General features: G+C 31.4%; 3 pseudogenes; all 3 read left to right on the top strand.

Annotated features, from left to right (window-relative positions):
* The first annotated feature begins 5,260 nt into the window (after positions 1-5,260).
* On the top strand, positions 5,261-7,375 carry LOC111907687 (histone H3.3-like; annotated as a pseudogene).
* Positions 7,376-9,634: 2,259 nt separating this feature from the next.
* Positions 9,635-10,223, top strand: LOC111907678 (histone H3.2-like; annotated as a pseudogene).
* Positions 10,224-12,341: 2,118 nt separating this feature from the next.
* Positions 12,342-13,448, top strand: LOC111907672 (histone H3.2-like; annotated as a pseudogene).
* The last annotated feature ends 9,632 nt before the right edge of the window (positions 13,449-23,080 follow it).

Raw genomic sequence — 23,080 nt, 5'->3', positions numbered from 1 at the left:
CTTTTGAAACCCCCATAAAAATTTGCCAACACCCCATGCATTTGAAACCTCTTATTTTAATGAATACCACTCAAAAGTCTCTTAATAATGATAAACAATTCAAATGTTTTATAAATTATATAATATATTTAATAAACAATTAATGGATACTCTACTATAAAAAAGGTCAATCTTTTTTAGTAGACACATAAATACAAATCACATACAAAATTCACAAAGAAAACAAGTTTAAAGTTAAATGTGTTGGTTTGAGGGCTTTGAATAATTTTTCGAGCCATATTATTATGTTGAAGTTTTTAATTAGTAAGTTTGTTATATACTAATTCTTTTTTGTATTTTCTTGATTTAAGTATTCTTTTAAAAATATCATTGTATGTTGTGGTTGAAATTTTAATGTAAATTATATTATATTCATGTTATTAATCATATGTTATGGAAGGTGATATATATACTATTTAATTAATTATTGTATACATGTTTGTATGTTCATGTTTATTCAAAACAATAATTAATTAAAAATCATGGATATGTCATATTATCCATATTATCCATATAAGCCTTTTTTAAAATGCAAATTGTCTATCTTATCACTTTATATTTTAGTATATGTTTAACATTTTAATTATAATAATAAGCGTTTTTTAAAATTTTCTTTCACTTATTAATAATAACAAGTGATTTTAAAATTAATAAACAACAATTATAAATAACAAAATCAAATTACATGGATATGTCATATTATCCATGCAAGTCTCTTTTGAAATGCAAAATTTCTATCGTATCACTTTATTATTTAGTGTACGTTTCACATTTTAATAATAATATTAAGCGTTTCTTAAAAGTCTTCTTTAACTTATTATTAATAATAAATGGTTTAAAATTAATGAATAACATTTTTAAATGATAATAACATCAAGTTATAAATTACATTTAGCTATAAATAAATTGTATTTTAAGTGAACATCAATATTGAAATTAGAAAATGATCGTATAAGTAAAAATATAATTAATCAATAATAATAATAATTGTTAAAAAAGAACACCAAATATATAATTATATTTAATTCTATTAATAAGGAATATGGGTTGATGTCAATGAATATTATTGTTCAAAATAATAGAGATTATATATATATATATATATATATATATATATATATATATATATATATATATATATATATATATATATTAGTGTAAAAATATTATCTCAAAGTTATGTCAATAACATAACCATTTTAAACATATATTTTAATCTTCGTTGCGCAACGCGCGGAAATTCGTCTAGTTATTTAATAAAGCATCGTCAATTTCTTAGACATATATTTATGGCACGTTTTTAATTGATTTAATTGCATAAATCGAAGTTTATTTCCATTTATTTATATATCAAATTCTTTGATTTCTAATTACAATGTTTAGACATAACTTTATCACCAAAATTGTTGGGTTTTTTTTTCAAATATATACGTTAATTTGTACCATTTTTATTTTCAATTTTTATACAATAATACTAAAAGTTGATTTAAATTTATTAATTATTTATAACAAAGTTATAAATATATTAAAAAATCACTTTGTAGTTTAAAAAAATCAGTTTATTTAGATTTTAGTTTATTTTAGTAGCCTGCAGATGTTAAAAAAAACAAACAATCTTATTTTTTCAGACTGCAGGCGTTTGGTCCACCTCTTCTGCTGCAGAGGTCTACAGATGTGGTCCGCAGACTGCAGACATTTTGCCTCAGAAAAAACAAACATCACCTTAGTTATATATTATCCTATAAGTTGAGAACGGGGACAACCACAACTGTGGACTAAAATGTGACATTCCTCTCTCTCTCTCTCTCTCTCTCTCTCTCTCTATATATATATATATATATATATATATATATATATATATATATATATATATAAATTTTTTTACTAATAATTACAATTAATATGTTCTTGTTAACAATTACTTAATTGATGTTTAGGATTTTATTTTCTATAATATATACAATTTTATATTTATTTTTTATTTTCGCCCCGCTTTGCCTCGAGACTTACGCCTTGTGTGGCGAAGGGAAAACGCTTCGGGGCTCGATTTGTTCTTTTAAACCTTGGTATCCAAAAATGTTTTTACAAAAACCATATACAACTTTTTTTGTTTACGTTTTGTGAATTGATCAGCTGAATATGTAAAATGAAATAATCAAAGAATAAATCATGTTAATTTTACATGAAAATAAGATTTTATTGTCAAATTTTTGAACGGTCTTTTGTTATGGCTTATTATAAAGTTGCATTGACATGTGCTTTCAACTTATATGACACGAGACATTTGGATTATTGTTACTTTGTGCTCTGCAAGAAGAATGAAGACTTATAGGCACAATGATCTTTATGCAGAAAATTGTAAGGATGTGGGTATGATCACCACCAACCCACTAAAAAAGTGATGCCACGTATATGACACATCATCTTCACTACATGTTCACTAGCATTTGGATATGGTTCTCTCCACATTATTTATCTTTTTATTTATATATTTATTTACTTATTTTGACATTGTATTAAATAAAAAACATAATTATTATACATAAATAAATATTTTATAAATGCAAAAAGAACATTTACTTAATAAAAATAATAATTTTAAAATCTAACAAGCATTTTACTAATAACAAAAATAACATTAATAATTGGAAACAAAAATCTAACTTAGAAATTGAAAATACATAAAATTTAAAGCTTACACTACTAACTGTAACCCTCCAAAAATTTATAGTAACTTTTCATTTGCAAAATAGTAAACCATACAAAAGAGTTATTCCAAAACCGATTAAAGCGAGTATGTTATTTAAACATCAGAGTAAAGGTCATAATTTTCCAATGCGTAAAGATCATAATTTGTCAATGCGAAAAACTCTGGGGGGATGTTGTGGAGTCACACTGGCCCTTCCCTTTCGAACCGGAAATACCTAAAATCATAAACATAAAATCGTAAGTACAAAACTTAGTGAGTCCCTAAAATACCACATACAATACACATATACATATAACATCATGTTTTTGTGTCTGGTTTGTATTAACCCCATATGTCGGGTCCGTATCAACCTATGCGACAACAAGTAGCTATGTCGGGTCTGTATCAACCCGAGTCTGTTTCAACAATGGGAGTAGTTTAGATTTCGGTCTTCCTCGATGATAATACAAACCAAAAATCCATAGTTTTCGAAATAAATATTTTTTGATCTTCATAATAAATCAAACCTGTAAGGTTGGAATTTGACTCCAAATTTGGTCTTTGTTTGAGTCGATGATATACACACCACGACGGGAATAAGGGTATGAGACGGATGATATGATGGCTGACGGTGTATATTATTAGAAGATGGATTTTATAGTTTGGTGTTCCTATATATTAAAGATGAGAAAATATAAAAATAGAGATATAGTTTAGGTGGGTTGGAGTTTGAAGTTGAGGAGTTTTGCTTTTGTTTTATAATTTATTAATAATAAATAAATGAAAAGTAAATTAGAAAGAAAATCGGCAAGGGTGACGATTATAATAATTAATTGGTAAATGCTAAATGAAAATGTAACAAAGTAGAAAATTAATGTGATAAACTATAATGTATTGCAAATATAAGAGTAAAATGATTCATATAATCAAATAACATAGTTCTAGTCAAATATAGTTTCAATTAACCTCAGACCCAATCATGTTTGTGAACCAATCAATATTTATCAAATACCCCTTAAGTTCACCGCCTTCTCAAGGACAATTCATGCATCATGCTCGACAAAAATCATCTTGTCGACAAAGGAAAATATAGCGGATAAAGTTGAAGGGAAAATAACTTGCGAGGGTAATTACATTTTCGCAAGTCAAATGGTCAAATATGTACAAAAAATAAAGTTACTTAAATTTGAACAATTTTATTATTATTATTATTTTTAATTATGAATTTCTTAAAATATTTTATATTTTCTTATAATATTTTTATGATATTTTTCCTATAGGTTTTTTAATACAATGTTTTGAACTTTACTTATAATATTTTTAAACTTTTTTTTTTTATACTTTCATATAATTTTATTACAAGTGATTTTAAACAATATATTTTATAAATGTTTTAAAATTTTCTTATAGGTTTTTAATTTTTTTTTTTTGTTTTAGTTTTTTTATAACTTTCATACATTTATTTATAAACTATCATTTACAAAAATTTTAAAATGTTTCATAGATTTTATATGACAATCCAAATTTTTTATAACATTTAAAAATATTTCTGTTAAATATTAGTTCAAAAAACGTTGTATTAAAAAAATTAAAAGTTTATAAACTTCTAATTAAAAAGTATTAAAAATTCGGAGTAATTTTAAAACATTTATATTAAATAGATTTTTTTTTGTTATTTTATCTGCTCGGGTGACCGGAGGAGTGAAGAAGCCTTATAGGCCGGTAATAGTTGCGCTGAGAGAAATCCATGAGTATTAGAAAAGCACTGAACTTTTGATCAGGAAACTTCCGTTTCAAAGACTAGTAAGAGAGATTGCTTAGGATTTAAGACGGATCTGAGGTTTCAGAGCAGTTTTGTGGCTGCGCTTCAAGAGGCGTCGGAAGCTTATTTGGTCGGATTGTTTGAGGATACCAATTTGTGTGCGATTCATGCAAAGAGAGTAACAATGATAAAGAAAGATATGTAGTTGGCTAGGAGAGGATCATAGGCGAGCGAGCATAGATTTATCCTTACATAAAATTAGGGTTTATTTTGGTACTACCCTAAAATGGTGATTAAGGGTTCATGGTTTCCAATGTAGTTATTCCAAAATTGTTATGTTTTAATGAAAATGAATTGATGATTTTCGTAGATCTACTGCTTGATGTTGTGTATAGCGTTTGTTTGAATTTGTAGCTAGCTAAAATGATGAAACTAATCAGATTACAAAAAAAAAAAAAAAAAAAAAAACTGTTGATGGATAAATTATAACACAAATCCTTTGTGCTGATAATGAAAAAATGAGTAGTATCAGTTCACGATGATGAAGCGTGTGAAAGTTGCCAAACATGGCTAATACAAGGATTTATCTTTAATCTTAATATCTTATATCGATATTTTTTTTGTGCTCTGCGGGCATGTTTACATAAATATTTAATTAATGAAATTTACCCCTTAAGTTCATCGCCTTCTCAAGGACAATTCATGCATCATGCTTGACAAAAATCATCTCTTCGACAAAGGAAAATACAACGGATAAAGTTGTAGGGAAAATGACATGCGAGGGTAATGACAGTTTCGCGTTGTTCACATTTAGGTAATTTTTTTCTGTACATATTTGACCATTTAACTTGTTAAATGTGTTCACATATTACCATTGTCATCTGCTATACCATGTGACAAAGATAATATGTGAACACATTTAACAAATTAAATGGTCAGATGTGTACAAAAAGTAAAGTTTTCTAAATGTGAACAATTTTATTATCATTATTATTTTTAATTATAAATTTCTTAAGATATTTTATATTTTCTTACAATACTTTTATGATATTTTTCTTATAGGTTTTTCTAATACAATGTTTTGAACTTTACTTATAATATTTTTTAATACTTTCATATAATTTTATTACAAGTGATTTTAAAACAAAATATTTTATAAATGTTTTATAATTTTTTTACAGGTTTTATTTATTTTTTTGTTTGTTTTTTATAACTTTCATACATTTATTTATTAACTTTCTTTTACAAAATTTTTAAAATGTTTCATAGATTTTGTATGACAATTTATATTTTTTTATAACATTTAAAAGTATTTTTGTTAAATATTAGTTTAAAACGTCGTATTAAAAAAATTAAAAGTTTATAAACTTCTAATTAAAAAGTATTAAAAGGTTGGAATAATTTTAAAACATTTACATTATATAGTTTTTTTTTAAATGCTAAGTAATATTGTCTTTTTATTTTTTAAAAGATCATCCATACTTATTGTTACATATTTAATTTATTTAATTTTATTGTTAGATATTATTTACTTTAAAAATATTGTATATGCTTAAAAACAAAAGGAAAAAATTATAAGAGACTATATAAAATGTTTCACAAAATAAAAACATATTTATTAATTAAAAGGTAATGTTTAAAATTGATCAATATTTAATTAATATTTAGGAAATTATGAATATTTTAAAAATAACGTTTGAAAAAAAATAATACAAGCGAATATTAAAAATAAAACCGTTATTAAAAGTGGGGAAAATGAATTATCAAAGTGATTAATTTTTCGTTTTGTTCACATTTATGCAACGTTTTTTATACACATTTGACCATTTAATTTGTTAAATTTTCACATATTACCATTATCAAATGCTATAACCGATGATAATTGCAATATGTGAACACATATAACAAGTTAAATGGTTAAATGTGAACAAAAATAAAAAATTACCTAAATGTAAACAAAACGATAAAGATGGTTACCCTGGTAAGTTATTTTCCTAAAGTTATATTATTGAACCGAAAGAAGCATATTGATTTGGCTTGGTAGATGTTATCTTTGTTTGTGCTAGATAATTATGAGTTAGTACAACTATTAATAGAAAATAAATCAAAATCAAAATAAAATGTAATAGGATTGTTATAATTAAAAAAGTTTGGTTCTAACAATCATATACTATTAGAAATTAGAAATTTAATTTTAAATTAAAGATATCCCTACTAATATTTGTTTTTCGTGGGCATGGAACACATGGATCTCAATCCGCGTCCACTCCTAATATCAAATCTCAGTCGTCTAATTTCTCTTCCAGTAATCTAACCGACTAAATCTCGCGCTACAAGTCCACCTCAAAATTTTCAAAATTTGCCAAAATTGTTTTCAAGAACCCTAATTAAAACCACTCAACTCCTAACGAAATCACCATCTGCAATCAAATCTTTCTCTAGTCTAATCACAGTCAATATTTTATTGTTAGCTAAAATAGGGCCAGAACAAAGCAAACTACTCACAAATCCACCGGAGAAAAAGCTCCAAGGAAGCAACTAGCGACTAAGGCGGCCAGGAAATCTGATCTAATGACCGGAGGAGTGAAGAAGCCTCACAGATCGAGAACAGTCGCGCAGAGGGAAATCCGTAAGTATCTGAAAAGCGCTGAACTTTTGATCAGGAAACTTCCATTTCAAAGACTAGTAAGAGAGATTACTCAAGATTTTAAGACGGATCTGAGGTTTCAGAGCTGTGTTGTGGCTGGGCTTCAAGAGGCGTCAGAAGCTTATTTGGTCGGATTGTTTGAGGATACCAATTTGTGTGCGATTCATGCAAAGAGAGTGACAATGATAAAGAAAGATATGTAGTTGGCTAGGAGAGGATAAGAGGCGAGCGAGCCTAGATTTATCCTTACAAAAAATTAGGGTTTATTTTGGTACTACCCTAAAATGGTGATTAAGGGTTCATGATTTCCAGTGTAGTTATTCCAAAATTGTTATGTTTTAATGAAAATGAATTGATGCTTTTCATAGATCTATTGTTTGATGTTGTTTATAGTGTTTGATTGAATTTGTAGTCATCTAAAATGATGAAACTGATCAGATTACAAAAAAAAATAAATAAATAAATAAATTGTTGGGGGATAAATTATAACACAAATCCTTTGTGCTGATGATGAAAAAATGAGTAGTATCAGTTCACGATGATGAAGCGTGTGAAAGTTGCCAAACGTGGCTAATACAAGGATTTATCTTTAATCTTAATATCTTATATCGGTATTTTTTTGGTGCTCAGTGGGCCTGTTTACATAAATATTTAATTAATGAAATTTAACCCTTAAGTTCACCGCCTTCTCAAGGACAATTCATGCATCATGCTTGTCAAAAATCATCTTGTCGACAAAGGAAAAAATAGCGGATAAAGTTTTTGGGAAAATGACTTGCGAGGGTAATTACATTTTCACCTTGTTCGCGTTTAGGTAACTTTTTTTTTCTCTATATATATGACCATTGAACTTGTTAAATGTGTTCACATATTACCACTGTCATTTTCTATACCTGGTGACATAGATAATATGTGAACACATTTAACAAGTTAAATGTTCAAATGTGTACAAAAAATAAAGTTGCCTAAATATGAACAAATTTATTATTATTATTATTATTTTTAATTATAAATTTCTTAAGATATTTTATATTTTCTTACAATATTTTTATGATATTTTTTCTATAGGTTTTTCTAATACAATGTTTTGAACTTTACTTATAATATTTTTTAATCTTTTTTTTTTATCCTTTCATATAATTTTATTACAAGTGATTATAAACAAAATATTTTATAAATGTTTTAAAATTTTCTTACTGGTTTTAAACTTTTTTTTTGTTTTAGTTTTTTTTATAACTTTCATACATGTATTTATAAACTTTCTTTTACAACATTTTTAAAATGTTTCATAGATTTTGTATGACAGTTTATATTTTTTTTAACATTTAAAAATATTTATGTTAAATATTAGTTTAAAACGTTGTATTAAAAATATTAAAAGTTTATAAACTTCTAATAAAAAAGTTGGAATAATTTTAAAACATTTACATTATATTGATATTTTTTTTGTTTTTTTAAATGCTATGTAATATTTTCTTTTTATTTGTTAAAAGATCCTCCATACTTATTGTTACATATTTAATTTATTTAATTTTATTGTTAGATATTATTTACTTTAAAAATATTGTATATGCTTAAAAACAAAAGAAAAAAAATTATAAGAGACTATATAAAATATTTCACATAATAAAAACATATTTATTAACTAAAAGATAAAGTTTAAAATTGATCAATATTTAACTAATACTTAGGAAATTATGGATATTTTAAAAATAACATTTGAAAAATATAATACAAACGAATATTAAAATTAAAATCGTTATTAAAAGTGGGGAAAATGAATTATCAGAGTAATTAATTTTTCGTTTTGTTCACATTTATGCAACTTTTTTATACATATTTGACCATTTAATTTATTAAATTTTCACATATTACCATTGTCAAATGCTATAACCGATGATAATTGCAATATGTGGACACATATAACAAGTTAAATGGTCAAATGTGTACAAAAATAAAAAAATTACCTGAATGTAAACAAAACGATAAAGATGATTACCCTCGTAAGTTATTTTCCTAAAGTTATATTATTGAACCGAAAGAAGCATATTGATTTGGCTTGGTAGATGTTATCTTTGTTTGTGCTAGATAATTATGAGTTAGCACAACTATTAAGAGAAAATAAATCAAAATCAAAATAAAATGTAATAGGATTGTTATAATTAAAAAAGTTTGGTTCTAACAATCATATACTATTAGAAATAGAAATTTAATTTTAAATTAAAGGTATCCCCCCTAATCTTTGTTTTTCGTGGGCGTGGAACACATGGATCTCAATCCACGTCCACTCCTAATATCAAATCTCAACCGTCTAATTTCTCTTCCAGTAATCTAACCGTCTAAATCTCGCGCTACAAGTCCACCACAAAATTTTCAAAATTTGCCAAAATTGTTTTCTAGAACCTTAATTAAAACCACTCAACTCCTAACGAAATCACCATCTGCAAAAATCTCTCTCTAGTTTAAACACAGTCAATATTTTCTTGTTAGTTAAAATATGGCTAGAACAAAGCAAACTGCTTGCAAATCCACCGGAGGAAAAGCTCCAAGGAAGCAACTGGCGACTAAGGCGGCTAGGAAATCTGCTCTGGTGACCGGAGGAGTGAAGAAACCTCACTGATTCAGGCTGGAAATAGTCGCGCCGAGGGAAATACGTTTGTAACTTTTGATCAGGAATCTTTAGTTTCAAAGACTAGTAAGATAGATTACTCAGGATTTTAAGAAGGATCTGAGGTTTCACAGCAGTGTTGTGGCTGCGCTTCAAGAGGCGTCGGAAGCTTATTTGGTTGGATTGTTTGAGGATACCAATTTGTGTACGATTCATGCAAAGAGAGTGACAATGATGCCGAAAGATATGCAGTTGGCTGTGAGAGGATCAGAGGCGAGCAAGCCTAGATTTATCCTTACATAAAATTAAGGTTTATTTTGGTACTACCCTAAAATGGTGATTAAGGGTTCATGATTTCCAATGTAGTTATTCCAAAATTGTTATGTTTTAATGAAAATGAATTGATGATTTTTGTAGATCTACTGTTTGATGTTGTGTATAGCGTTTCATTGAATTTGTAGCCAACTAAAATGATGAAAGTAATCAGATTACAAAAAAAAAAAACTATTGGGGGATAAATTATAACACAAATCCTTTGTGCTGATAATGAAAAAATGAGTAGTATCAGTTCACGATGATTAAGCGTGTGAAAGTTGCCAAACGTGGCTAATATAAGGATGTATCTTTAATCTTAACTAGTAAAAAACCCGCGGCTACGCGGCTTTTTGGGTAATATGGGAAAAATTGGCGAATTTTAAAAGATATTTGTTGAAATTGTAAATCACCACTAATAGGGGAGTAAGTTGACACCCCTTAAAATTTATACAACCAAAAAATGGACACTGGTGGAGAAAATCCAAAAATGTTGTGACAATAATGTTAAAGTTGTTAAAGTTGGGAAAATATGGTGGCAAAATTCTAAATAAGGTTTTTTGTGTTTTTTATGTCAAAATGTAAAAGTTTTGACTACAATGACGTAAAGTGTCAGATTCATTAAAGATTTATGGCAAAACACCAAAATGTAAAACTTTTCACTGCAAGGACTAAAAATGTCAAAGTCACTAAAGATTTGTGGAAAAAACCTAGAAACACAAAAACTTAATCAAAACGTTAAAATGTAAAAGTTTTGACTTTAGGGACTAAAAGTGTCAAATTCACTAAATTCTTGTGGCAAAAACCTAAAGGTAAGAAAAATACTATTGCTAAGCTCACTTGGATTTAATATATATATATATATATATATATATATATATATATATATATATATATATATATATATATATATATATATATATATATATATATATAATATCTTATATTGATATTTTTTTTTTGTGTCCTGCGGCCTGTTTACATAAATATTTAATTAACGAAATTTACCCCTTAAGTTCACCGCCTTCTCAAGGATAATTCATGCATCATGCTTGACAAAAATCATCCTGTCGACAAAAGTAAATATAGCGGATAAAGTTGTAGGGAAAATGACCTGCGAGGGTAATTACAGTTTCGCATTGTTCACTTTTAGGTAATTTTTTTCTGTACATATTTGATTATTTAACTTGTTAAATGTGTTCACATATTACAGGTGACAAAGATAATATGTGAACACATTTAACAAGTTAAATGGTCAGATGTGTATAAAAAAAGTTGCCTAAATGTGAACAATTTTATCATTATTATTATTTTTAATTATAAATTTCTTAAAATATTTTATATTTTCTTACAATATTTTTATGATATTTTTTCCTATAGGTTTTTCTAATACAATGTTTTGAACTTTACTTATAATATTTTTAATACTTTCAAATAATTTTATTACAAGTGATGTTAAAACAAAATATTTTATAAATGTTTTAAATTTTTTTTACAGGTTGTAAACTTTGTTTTTTAGTTTTTTTTTATAACTTTCATACATTTATTTATAAACTTTCTTGTACAACATTTTTAAAATGTTTCACAAATTTTGTATGACAATTTATATATTTTATAACATTTAAAAATATTTATGTTAAATATTAGTTTAAAACGTTGTATTAAAAAAATTAAAAGTTTATAAACTTCTAATAAAAAAGTTGGAATAATTTTAAAACATTTACATTATATAGTTTTTTTTTTGTTTTTTTAAATGCTAAGTAATATTCTCTTTTTATTTTTTAAAAGATCCTCCATACTTATTGTTACATATTTAATTTATTTAATTTTATTGTTAGATATTATTTACTTTAAAAATATTGTATATGCTTAAAAAGAAAAGAAAAAAATTATAAGAGACTATATAAAATATTTCACAAAATAAAAACATATTTATTAATGAACAGGTAATATTTACAATTGATCAATATTTATTAATATTTAGGGAATTATGGATATTTTAAAAGTAACGTTTGAAAAAATAATACAAATGAATATTAAAAATAAAATTGTTATTAAAAGTGGGGAAAATGAATTATCAGAGTAATTAATTTTTCGTTTTGCTCACATTTATGCAATTTTTTTTATATACATTTGACTATTTAATTTGTTAATTTTTCACATATTACCATTTTCAAATGCTATAACTGATGATAATTGGAATATGTGAACAAATATAGCAAGTTAATTGATCAAATGTATACAAAAATAAAAAAATTACCTAAATGTAAACAAAACGATAAAGATGATTACCCTGGTAAGTTATTTTCCGAAAGTTATATTATTGAACCAAAAGAAGCATATTGATTTTGCTTGGTAGATGTTATCTTTGTTTGTTCTAGATAATTATGAGTTAGCTCAACTATTAAGAGAAAATAAATTAAAATCAAAATAAAATGTAATAGGATTGTTATAATTAAAAAAGTTTGCTTCTAACAATCGTATACTATTAGGAATTAGAAATTTATTTTTAAATTAAAGATATCCTTGCTAATCTTTTTTTTTTCGCGGGCGTGGAACACATGGATCTCAATCCGCGTCCACTCCCAATATCAAATCTCAGCCGTCTAATTTCTCTTCTAGTAATGTAACCGTCTAAATATCGCGCTACAAGTCCACCTCAAAATTTTCAAAATTTGCCAAAATTGTTTTTAAGAGCCCTAATAAAAACCACTCAACTCCTAAGGAAATCACCATCTGCAATCAAATCTCTCTCTAGTATAAACACAATCAATATTTTCTTTTTAGCTAAAATATGGCAGAACAAAGCAAACTACTTGCAAGTCCATCAGAGAAAAAGCTCCAAGGAAGCAACCGGCGACTAAGGCGGTCATGAAATCTACTCCGGCGACCAGAGGAGTGAAGAAGCCTCACAGGCCGGGAACAAGCGCGCCGAGGGAAATCCGTAAGTATCAGAAAAGCACTGAACTTTTGATCAGGAAACTTCCGTTTCAAAGACTAGTAAGAGATTGCTCAGGATTTTAAGACGGATATGAGGTTTCAGAGCAGTGTTGTGGCTGCGCTTCAAGAGGCGTTGGAGGCTTATTTGGTCGGATTGTTTGAGGACAACAATTTGTGTGCAATTCATGCAAAGAGAATGACAATCATGCTGAAAGATATGCAGTCGGGTAGGAGGAATCAGAGGCGAGCGAGCCAAGATTTATCGTTACATAAAATTAGGGTTTATTTTGGTACTACCCTAAAATGGTGATTAAGGGTTCATGATTTCCAATGTAGTTATTCCAAAATTGTTATGTTTTAATGAAAATGAATTGATGATTTTCGTAGATCTACTGTTTGATGTTGTTTATAGCGTTTGATTGAATTTGTGGCCAACTAAAATGATGAAACTAACCAGATTACAAAAAAAAAAAAAAAAAACAAACTGTTTGGGGATAAATTATAACACAAATCATTTGTGCTGATAATGTAAAAATGAGTAGTATCAGTTCACGATGATGAAGCGTGTGAAAGTTGCCAAACGTGGCTAATACAAGGATTTATCTTTAATCTTAATATCTTATATCGATATTTTTTAATTTTGTGCTCTGTGAGCCTGTTTACATAAATATTTAATTAATGAAATTTGTTGTATATGCATGTTTTTAGAATGCTTTAGCGTGATGTTTTCTAGTTTATTAAGGCGTGTTATCAATTTTGAAAAGTCTTTTTTTGGTTGTATCATCAATCGTGTATGAATAAAAAGCCGATGTCCTTAATTTACTGATTTTTTAATGAATATGACAGCGATATATTTGTGAGTCAATGTGCTAAATTATATAAGCATATGGTATTCAACTCAAGTTTTGGTTCTAGAGCATTATTGAGTTATGGATTATTGTACGTGGGGTGTTTAATGTGATGGCTATGTGGTTATGCCATCACTATTAAGATTTATGCTTAAAATTAAGAATCAAATTTGGGATTTAAGTACTTCATTTATATACGTTTTATGGTTCACATTGTAAGATATTGGGAATTCATTGTGACCGTTGAGGTAATCTATGCTACTGAAAGCTTGGGATTTTGCAAATTGTATAGAGCATCACTTTAAATGAACCAAGGCTACCCTTAAAAACATCTGACTTAAAGTAAGGAAGAACGATTTTGAAAGAATGCTACTCTAACATAACAAAGTTTAGTGATTTTACCCATTTAGTCACTCAATTTTTTCGCAATTAGTCCTTAAAGTAAGCAATTACTGTCTAATTAGACCATTATGGACTGGATAAACAGAACATACGGTTGAATTTCCTGATGTGACATTACAATAAATTAGATATAAACCTTATTAAATTCACATATGTAAATGAAGTCAAACACATCACATTAAATCACACAAAACTACACTCGTCTCTGTTCTTTCTCATCTCAATGACCAAGAATGAAAAAACCTTGGGTTCAAACTCGTTTTCCCCTATTGAAGTCAGGGAGCAGCCAACCATCCAATAATGTCAACCTCGATGCCAAACCCTGATCGATTGTATCCTCTAGCGAAGCTTAACTTTAAAGGTGTTTTTTCTTCGAAATCGTTTCTCGTATAATCATGTTATCAAATTCACGTTCAATGATCACGATTTTTTGGAATGACATACTATGAGTGTATCACCTTTCTCGAATGGTTCATGTAAGAAAGTATAAATAAGTTATACTATTTTGAGCCAGGTAAGCCTTATTGTTTGGGATAACTGCTATTACTAATAATGGAGATTACTTTGGTTTCATTTTTGATGCTTATGGAATTGATGATATAATTTCCCTCTATTTGGACCATGTTGGTGAAGGAATAAAGGATTGGTTTGGTTCTGAGATAGAAGAAGGAGATGGTGATGATTCATGCATTGATGGTGGGGAAAATGAAGAGGAAATTGATAACCTTAGAGATGTGGAGGTGGACTTTAATGAAGATATAATCACTATGAACAAAACAAAGGGTGACAAGTTTTTGAGTAAATTATGCGGTGAAGAGGAGGAGGAAAATGATAACAACAAAGATGATGATGATGATGATGATGATGATGATGATGATGATGATGATGATGGGGTTGAAATAGTTGCCATGAATCAAGAACATTCGATTTTAATGAGCCAATACCATGGAAAAAATAGGTTTCAATACTTGGTATAAGATTTCAAGATCCAACTCAATTAAAATATATGTTATGCAACTATGATGTTGCCAATGGGTACCAACTTTTCTTTGAGAAAAATGATAGAAAAGATTGTTGGTTAAGTGTTGTTGTAACACCGTAAATTTTCATTTTTAAAACACATAATTCTCATTAACACATTTCTCAAAGACCCCGAAGTGTCAATTATCAAAAACACAAATCCATCATTGTTTGAATGAAAATCCAGGATCCTCAAAACATAACTCCATCTCGTGTGTACAATCAAGCCGACGCCTTCCCGCGATCTTGAGAAGTACCTGAAACACATATCACATAACACAGTAAGCACAAAGCTTAGTGAGTTCCCCAAAATACCACACACATCTCATTTGCCTCTCATGACTATATCTCAATAAAGACCCTTCGGTCGATGTGTCTCAATAGAGACCCTCCGGTCCCACAACTCGTGTTGGACCCTCTGGTCCTAACTCAATAAAGCTCAGAATAATACACATCATAAATCACAAAGACATAATGCACGATATCACAATACTCAAAAATAACATACAAGACCCTCCGGTTACACAAAGTTACCAATCATCGTAAGTATAGTGAGAAGACTCACCTTGTAAGCAAGCAAGTAAACCTAGTACCCCTCGAACGGTCTAATCTCTGCCTACATGTCATAATTATCTCTAATTACCACTTATAACCTCAACTCTAGATAAATTCGGTTAACCTCTCTCACTAACTCTTGGAATTGGTAAAAGACCATTTTACCCCTCCATGGTCTTCATAATCCAAGTCTTGACCAAACCCTAAAACTCAACAAAAGTCAACGCTCGAGTCAACAGTCCCTGTTGACCCAACTTGGCGAGTGCACCTATGTGAATTGTCGAGTCCCTCTTGTCCTCAGAAGAATCGGGAAAACTCCAACTCAACTCGTCGAGTTGTCTCATCAACTCGCCGAGTTGTAGCGCGTCCAACCTATCGGGGAAAAACGCTAACTAACCCTTCGAGTTGGCTCATGCACTCGTCGAGTCCCTCTTGACCAATTCGCATTCAGTCGATTCTAAGCAAAAATATTGTCCCAAACTCTAGATCTAACTTCCCAAGGCTAAAATACCACGTAAAGTTGCAAGCTTTACGTTCATGCATGGCACCTAGGGCTCTAAATGACAAAACAAGATCTATTATGGGGTTTAATGAATAAAGGCTTGCCTCTAGCACTCCTAAGGTGTACATGCAACCCTAGAAACCTTGGATCTTGATGTGGCCCAGATTGGGAACTCTTTCGGTCCACATCTCACGAGGTGTTTTGGCAACCTTCTTTGTGGGGACTAGATTAAGGATATGGGCGGCAGTCTCTAAGGCATACCCTCAAAATGATATTGGTAGCGAAGCTCAACTCATCATGGAACGAACCATATCCAACAAGGTTCGATTGCGCCTCTTAGCCACACCATTAAGTTGTGGTGTCCTAGGAGGTGTTAATTGTGAGATAATCCCACATTCCTTAAGATAGTCAAGGAATTTTGTACTAAGATACTCACCACCTCGATCGGATCGAAGCATCTTAATGTTCCTGCACAACTGATTCTCCACTTCCTGTTTGAAATCTTTGAATCTTTCAAAGGTCCTGACTTATGCTTGATTAAGTAGACATATCCATATCTACTAAAATCATCAGTAAAAGTCACATAGAAGCGGTTATCATCTCTTGTGGCGGTTCTGAAGGGTCCACACACATCAGTATGTATGAGATCCAACAAACCCTCACCCCTAGCACAAGTATCAGTGAATGGTGACTTTGTCATTTTCCCAAGAAAACAAGATTAACAACTATCATCTGACTTTAGGTCAAACGAATCCAAGACTCCATCCTTTTGGAGTTGGCCTATGCGTTTCTTGCTTACATGTCCAAGACGACAATGCCATAATGATGCTTTATCCAAACTAGTGGAAGAATCGACACACAATACATTATTTCCTAGGTTATCAACAACCGACATAGTTTCATATACACCATCACAAGGTAATGCTTTAAAATAAAGAACATTATTAAAGAAAGCATTAATACCACCATTTTCATTATCAAACGAAAAGGTAAACCTTGTTTGTACAAACCATGAAAGGAAATAATATTTCTCGCCATTTCAGATGAGTAACAACACTTATTCAAATCTAACACTAATCCACTACTTAGCAACAAAGAATAAACTCCAATCTTGGTGACAGGTGAAGCTTTTCTATTCCCCATGATCAAGTTTATCTTCCCATGCTCCACATTCTCACTTCTTCTTAGTCCCTGCAAATCAGTACATATGTGAATACCACAACATGTATCAAGGACCCAAGAATTAGAATGAGGTGAATTATTAGACAATATAATGTATATACTTGCATGGTTGGGTTTCACTTTCCCATCCTTCACATCTTGCTGGTATTTTGGGCAGTTTCGCTTCCAGTGCAACTTTTCATGGCAATAGAAGCATTCAGCCTCTTTAGGGTTAGCAGAAGGAGTGATGAAACCTTTCTTGGTTCCACTTGAAGAGGATCCATCAAGTGTCTTACCCTTGGTACCCTTCAAAGGGCTCTTCCTCTTCTTTCCTTTACCTTGCCCGATTGCCAAGACAGGGGCTGCGGTAGGAGTAGGAGTGGTAACAACCGATTTACTCTTAAGGCTACTTTCCGCGGTCTTCAAGAGTCCTTGAAGTTTGCTAAGTGTAACTTCCTCCTTGTTCATGTGGTATGTCATACAGAATTGATCATAACATGAAGGTAAGGAGTGCAAAATGATGTCAATTGCCAACTCTTCAGGGAAGTTCACATTCAGTTTCAGCAAACGGTCCACAAACCTTTGCATTTTCTGCATGTGGGTCATGATGGGTTCACCATCCTTCATTCAGGTTGTTATCATGGAGGAGATGATTTCATACCGCTATTGACGAGCACTCTAATGGTAGAGGTCCATAAGATCCTGGTGCATCTCAAAAGGGTAGTAGTCCTCATAGGACTTCTTGAGCTCGGCTATCATTGTGGCCAACATGATACATGCAACTTTCGTAGCATCTCTCTCATGTGCCTGGTATTCAGCGATCTACTCAGGAGTAGCAGACGACTCAAGTTCCTTCAGCTCCTTGTCGAGGACATATTCCTTGTCCTCATACCGAGTGACCATCTTGATGTTCCTAATCCAATCCATAAAGTTGGATCCATCGAAGATGACTCTCCTACAAAGGTTCATGAGAGAGAAGGAGCCGGTAGGGTTTGAGCCAGAAGCAGCATTGTTGGAAGACATCTGAAAAGAAGAAAGACAAATTTATATTAGATATAGAGATAGTCCTTAATAAGACACCCAAATGTAATATTAAGGCTAAGACCCAACACAATATTTTATAACTTAGAAGAGGGATGTCGTAATCCAAGCTATAAAATATTTGAAGTTAGGTGAATGATGATTCACCAATTTCCACCATGAAAAACAAAATAAACTATTAGGTTTTAATTGGTTTTGAAACTCCTAGATTCTTTGAGATTCATTGAACTTTTCAGTGGCATGTTTCAATCTCGAGTGTGCCCTTCAGATTTTGTGACTGGGATGCTGAGGATCACAAAACAAGGTGTGAAGTAACCATGCAAATTACTTGGTACCCTTAATGTTTATCACTCAATTGATGTGCCGGTTAACCACACGCACTCCACTGACCTATGATAAACCTTAAGCCACCCTTTTCCTATCTTGTTAAGTCCATGTTAGTGTGCCAGTTAACTACACACGCTCCACTAATGACTTAATCAAAGTGCAAAGTATAATTTCATGGGTTAGCACCTTATTAACATTTTCCTAAAGTAACTAAGATTGGGAATTTATAAAACATTTAGTTACTTTATATTCATCATACTTTTAATGAATATTTAAAGTCCTTGTCTTACCCGTTCGGCTAATGACCCTCCAACGATCAAGGAAGCGGTGGGTGAGAGTGGACACCCATTAAGCTTCCATTTTATAGGCATCAACCTTATACCCCCCTTATAGACCGGCTTCGTGAATGAGGTCTACTAATGGTAAAACAACTTGTTCTTATACATATATAATTATTATTAAACTTATAATATTATAAAGTATAAAGGTTGAAGTTTAACTTTTAAAATTCTAGGGGTTGGAACTAAAGCTTTTAAAGTGACTTTACATGTTCCAAAACTTGAGGGCAAGTTTTGTAACTTTCAAAACTTTTCATCTTTCATAACTTATGAGTTAATGATTTATTAAAATGAGAGAATTTTCATTTTATGTAACCTATGTGTTTCATAATGGACTTTAAAAGGATGACTTTTGGTAATCCATAACTTTAGGACAAATTATGGATTCCATTAAAACACATAATGCTCAAGAATTAATCTAACAAGCAAGTTACAAATAATTCATATGGTCTTCTAAACTCATAAGTTCATGAACATGCATATCAACAATTTCAAGAATCATAAATAAACCATATAAAACTTGAAATTTTGATAATAGTTATTGAAAATGGATTAGCATAACCATTACACCATCTAAAACAAGTTTTATAAGACCAAAACAGTTTAGGGTAATGTTTCTAGTCCATTTCCAACAGCAAAACTCGAAAATCTGCATTCTGGGGCTCCTACTCGTCGAGTGCACGAACCTACTCGATGAGTAGGATGAATTAACTCATGGACTCGTCGAGTCCCCCCATGGACTCGGCGAGTTCATGTTGCAGAATGCAGAAAACTGAGTTTTTTCAACAAGTTTGCATCAAGTATCAAATAAACAAGCCTAGGCTCTGATACCACTGTAGGGTTTTGAGCATTCTAACACTTCTAAGGTGTACATGCAACCCTAGAAACCTTGGATCTATGTTATACTATGATACATGCAAAATTGATTTTCCAAGGTTCTTAAACTATCTAGCATAGAATGGGGAACTTTTAAACATAAATGCTAGAAGAAGAACATACCTTTTGTTGTTTGGATTCCTTGAGAACCTTGTGAGCCTAGCACCTCAAGTGTGATACCTCAAATGTCTCACACAACACTACAACACTTGGAATAAACTTGAGAAAAGTTCACTAAACCTCAAAATCGGCTAGCCCTCTTTTGCTTGTACAAGTAGTAGTAGTCCGATTTTGCTTGCATAGGGGTCTTTATATAGTTGTGGCACAAGTAGGTTAAACCATGTAAACCCTAATTGTCATGGATTTCCATATTCTATGATCCATGGGTTTGTAACCTCCATGGACTATCCATGGAGCACCTTATGGGTTTTAGCCCAATCCATACAAACCATGGATCATTAGCCCACTATACAAGAATAGATGATTTACACAATCAACCCCATATATTTAATTAGTCTCTTTTTGATCACTTAATTAATTCCAAATTAATTCTTTGATTAATACTAATTAAATAATATTATTAATATATTAGAACTCATAATATATTAATAATCCTTAAGTGTCCTTTCTCTCATTTAGTCTATCCAAGTGTTGTTTTGCCATGCAACCCAAATGGACCATGCTAATTGGGTCAAGTACATTCCAGAAATAGTTATGAACTTAGACACCTAATCCAACAAGATACGTATCCCAACTGCCACCGAAATCCAAAACACATGTGCGTAGCATGTCCTTGAGAGTCTATACCGTCCTCTGGCTCTGTCTAAGGGTGCATCTTGCCATCTGGGTGCTGATGTTTGGCCTTGACCTTCCTGCAGGTCAAGCACCGCTTCACGTACCAAGGAACGTCTCGCTTCATGCAGGGCCGCTAGTAATTAGGGCATAGATCCCGGTACATCTTCGTCTCCACGGGATGGATAGAGAACCTTGACTTATGGCTTCATCCATCAGAACCTGTCGTACTCCGCTCTAGTACGGAACCCAGACCCTCCTATGCAGGGTTAATAACCCTCGGATGTCATAATATTAGAGTGTCCCAAATAAACCAGTCATATGAAGATGTGCACAATCATGCCTTTTCTTTCCCACGATCCTTAGAAGTACCTGAAACAATAAACTAAAACTGTAAGCCAAAGCTTAGTGAGTTCCCCCAAAGTACCAACACACCACATAACAAACAAGCATACAAATATGAGCAGCCAACTTGAGTGGACCGCCTCACCGAGCCTACAACCTATCTGGACCGATCTATGAGCTTTCGACATGAATATCCATCCTTGTAGGACCTAAAGCCTATCCATACCGCTCTATGGGCCGTCGGCCTGACTGGACCACGTCGCAGGGCCTACAGCCTATTCGGTTGTCCCCGGGTGTCTTGGCCTACAACACAAAGCAAGACTGCCTCAACCCAAACACAATATGTCGACATATGTAATAGATAAACATAAATGCAGAGCCAACAAATACAGATAATCATATAGATCTACTAAACAACCACAAGCTAGCATAACACTATCCTAGTTACGATAAATAATCTAGTGGGTCGGCATTGGTGCCTTCGACCCACTAGTACAGTGAGGAAAAACTCACCTCTCAGTCTGAATGCAAGCTGAATAATTCTATGCTCCGAAAATCAGCTCAACGATCACCTAACTAATACCAAGGACCTAATCTTAATTAATAGTCAAATACCCAAACCCCTCGGTCAAGCTTGGTCAAAGGTACAAGGTTAAAGGTCAAAGTCAATTAGTCAACTCAACTAAGTACGCGGGGAGTACTCAACTTGTACGTTGGGCGTACACAAGCCTTGATCGCGACCGAGCTGTTGACCTGTACGCACGACGTACGCACCAAAGTCCCTTTTCCATAATAAGAGCTTAATGCATTAAGCTCCTACATTCCAATTATTGATCCAATGCCACATTACCATTGAGAGTCATAAAGTTTCCAACTTTATGACTTTGCATGTCGATTAAGTGCTTAATACCAACAATCCGAACTTCTTAATCCCTAAAGACATTTTAGAGCATGCATGGGGAAGAACTAAGTATCAAGATCTCATTTTTGTGACTCGAGACCCCTCAATGGGTCTGAAAATGAAGCCTTATTTGGTTAAGAGCATGCCATGCTAGAATCACCAAGGTTGGGACCAAAAATTCCCCAGATAACGGAATAACAAGATCTATAAGAAAAGATGATCAAGATAGGAGCTTTTTACCTCCTGAAGGTTGCTAGCAAGGTGAGAATCCCTTATCCAAACTTCTTCCAAGCTCTAAAGTCCTTCCACCACCTTCTTCTTCTTCAAGAATACCACTAAAACACACAAATCAGCTCAAGGTGCACTCTCCACGATTAGGGTTAGCTAGAGGGACGATTTTTAGGTGGAGGTTGATGAGGGTGAAGGTCTTGGGGCCATAAAGTGGATTATATAGGGTGTAAACCCTCAAACCAAGGTTTTGGTCTGAGTAGCATACGCCTCGTGTACATGCTGAGTACGCATGACGTATGTGTGCGAACACGTGTTCCTTATGCATGAGTACGCCATGCGTACACGCCAAGTATGCACGACGTATGGACCAGAAAGGAAAACTTAAAAAGTTTAGGGTTAGAAATGAACCTTCTCGAAATGGGTGTTACACAATGTTGGTGAGGTGCAGGTGTAACAAGAGGTGAGATTAAAACCAATTGTAACCATTTTGAAGAACATCCGAAGGAAAAAAAATCTGAAAGGACTGTGAAGATGAAACTGGCCAAGAGAGTTGGTGATGAAGATGCACCTAGAAATTCAAAATCTAAAGCTCTTGTTTTTGAATAAGTGAAAATGCACTTTCTTTGTTATTGTGTATTTGGTATTTAGTATAAAACTATGTACTTTCTTTTGTTTGAATCTATGTACTTTATGTTGGATGTTAATATGATACTAATGTGAACTTGGTTGTTATTGTTATTAAGT

Source organism: Lactuca sativa, chromosome 1 (assembly GCF_002870075.4).
Source record: "Lactuca sativa cultivar Salinas chromosome 1, Lsat_Salinas_v11, whole genome shotgun sequence".
Classification (NCBI taxonomy): Eukaryota; Viridiplantae; Streptophyta; class Magnoliopsida; order Asterales; family Asteraceae; genus Lactuca; species Lactuca sativa.
This window is presented reverse-complemented; position numbering and strand designations above follow the sequence as displayed.